The sequence below is a fragment of the Bombyx mori genome, chromosome 9, assembly GCF_030269925.1.
Source record: "Bombyx mori chromosome 9, ASM3026992v2".
In the NCBI taxonomy this organism is placed as follows: Eukaryota; Metazoa; Arthropoda; class Insecta; order Lepidoptera; family Bombycidae; genus Bombyx; species Bombyx mori.
The window spans coordinates 5836071-5838931 of NC_085115.1; the positions used below are offsets into that span (position 1 = coordinate 5836071).

At 37.0% G+C, this 2861-nt stretch overlaps 1 long non-coding RNA gene across 1 annotated transcript; it reads right to left on the bottom strand.

Annotated features, from left to right (window-relative positions):
• Nucleotides 1-210: 210 nt before the first annotated feature.
• On the bottom strand, nucleotides 211-2656 carry LOC101743110 (uncharacterized). Its single transcript, XR_005245051.1, has 3 exons — nucleotides 2527-2656; nucleotides 1368-1550; nucleotides 211-664 (listed from the first exon to the last, which is right to left on the bottom strand). It is a non-coding gene; the product is annotated as an uncharacterized LOC101743110 (long non-coding RNA).
• Nucleotides 2657-2861: the final 205 nt, after the last annotated feature.

A 2861-nucleotide genomic window follows, 5' to 3' on the forward strand; every position in this document is an offset into this window, starting at 1 on the left:
CACTTGCCTTTCAGGTTACTTCCCCAAATGAGATTTTTTTTTGTTATTAAATATAAGGAATGCGTACATGGAGCACTATGCCTATTTACATTAATTAAATACTTAACAGATAAACGTACCCTGTGTACATCTAACGAGGAAAATTGGCCGCAGTTTAATCCAACGTTATGTTCATCAACATCATATAGGTATGATACATACAAACAAAAGTTACTTTTACGGTTTATTCTCGGGTTTTTTATTGTCATCATATTATTACGGACGATTCAAATACTTTACAGTTTTGTGATCACGGACGACTGAGGTGTTTGTTATTCGTCGATATTTGAATATTGTCAAATTACATGTCAGAACACACATTAAATACGTCATTTTGGATCCAGACGATCCACACTCAGTAATTCGGTCTCTCCAAGCACCGGTCACTGTTCTCGTCGAACTTGTCTTGAGTTTGAAATGCAACTTGATCCAAACACAACCCATTGAGCTTCTCGCCAGATCTTTTCAGTGGTTTGCGATTCCGATCCAGTGGAAGATTTCAAGAAGAAACTACTCTTGCTAGGGCAGATGTTACCAAAGCGTCTCCGGCTGAGCTCCATGAGCTCGCCTTAAGCCCTCAGTGAAACCAGAACAGCCAATAGAGGCTAGTGGTAATTAGATAGGCCTAAAAAACAGATTATTACTAAATAAAGATTAGTATTACTAGTACAAACTTCCGTTTATTTTTCTATAAAACAATTATCTAGACTTTTACGTTTTATTTGAAAACAAACAAATTTAACAAATGAAACGTTAGAATTATTAAATATGATAAAAATATAAAAAAATATCTTAAGATTAAACGGTAAAGTAGTTTCAATTTTTTTTATTGCCATTGTAGGCAGACGAGCATACGGCCCACCTGATGGTAAGTGGTCCACAGTGGACCCTTCAAACCGAAACGCATTACTGCTTCACGGCAGAAATAGGCGGGGTGGTGGTACCTACCCGTGAGGACTCACAAGAGGTCCTACCAGCAGTAATTACGCAAGTTATAATTTTGCGGGTTTGATTATTATTACACGATGTTATTCCTTCACCGTGGAAGTCAATCGTGAATATTTGTTGATTACGTATTTCATTAGAAAAATTGGTACCCGCCTGAGATTCGAACACCGGTGCATCGATCAACACGAATGCACCGGACGCCTTATCCTTTAGACCACGACGACTTCAATGCCATAGCGCTCGGGAAAAACCGTAAAGGGGAGTGAGTTCATTCCAAAGCCGAATGGTGCGTGGCAAAAAATTAAATCAACGACTCGCGTAAACCGAAGAAAATACTTTGTACAAACTTATTAAATTTATGAATTCACGTAAAAGGGTACCTTATAACTTCACGCGAGTCTTCACTGCTGATCTGTCGTCACACTTGCGTTCCATTTTGACGGGACTGGACAACATTTATTCAATATTATTAAGATTTTGCCTTGAGATCATTATCGCAGTGCACGTTGTATCAATTTACAGTAAAAAAACTAGATAGGCCGTAACATTATCTGCCTATCTACCTAAAAAAATGTGCTAATACTTAATTTGTGCTAAATAAGAAAGGGATATAGGGAATAATTTGATTATTTTCGCTGTATTTACTTATTTTTAGCGCCATTGTTGCCCCTAAACAACATATTTTACTTAGCTTTGTATACTTGACTCGATCCCGTGAAACAAAAAGCCGATAACTTGTTATTTCTTGAACAATTAGAGCGTGACCCGAAAAGCGGGTTGAAGACAATAGCGGTGCTTCGTTCATGGCTAGTGACAGATTATGCGTACGAAGTAATAAGTCTATTACGATAAAATCTGATTTTCTACCGGGATTTGTTGTTCTCTGAAGAATCTAGAGACATTTATTAGGTAAAACCACGATCGATCAAAGTCTTTCTGCTTCATTAATCTTGCTCATCAAGGAGCAACGCTGTATATTTTCTATAAGATATTCACATTTTCCTTATTTTGTTATTTAAGATGTTTCCATTCGCAAAAACTCAACGTCCACGTTATATTTCTGGTTTTTAAGATTATAATATATTATATACTGTGCGTGATAATATGAATAATGATAATTTAAAAGGAAAAATGATAATATATGTATACAGAAATAATGATAATATATACTAAAAGCGTGAATGTCGGACACGCTTTGCCGTAACTATCGGTCAATATGTATTTGAAAAAAGATGTGTAGTGTCGTGGGACATCGGATAGGAACGAAGTTCCTTATTATAAAAATATTAATTTTAACTTCTATTCGAGGTATAAAGAAAATAAAACTGGAGGTTTCGCAACATCCCACGGTCATTCGGTAGCGTGGGAACTTATTGTACACTTCATTCACGGTTGCTTGCATAAGAGCTATTTAGTGTAACTATTGCGCAAACGAACGCTCTGAGATCGTGGCCAATGAATGATAAAAAAAATGTTATTTTTTGTACGTTATTACAAAGTTAAGTTCTACATTGTGTGCATTACTAATAAAGATCTTACGTTACGGACGTTTTTTCCCGGTTAGGGTACTCCTCCGCATTGTCCCATAAGGAAATTCATTCCAAAATATAAATTGTTAAAGCGGCTCACGCGCATGTCGTGCATTGTGTGTTTTGTGGACACCAGGACCTACAAAAGTCATTCCATGAAGAAAAAACAATACTCAAGTTTCAATCAGATATAGAATGCGTGAACTCACAAAATATACTGGTGGTAGGACCTCTTGTGAGTCCGTACGGGTAGGTACCACTATCCTGCCTATTTCTGCCGTGATGCAGTAATGCGTTTCGGTTTGAAGGGTGGGGCAGCCGTTGTAACTATACTTGAGACCTTAG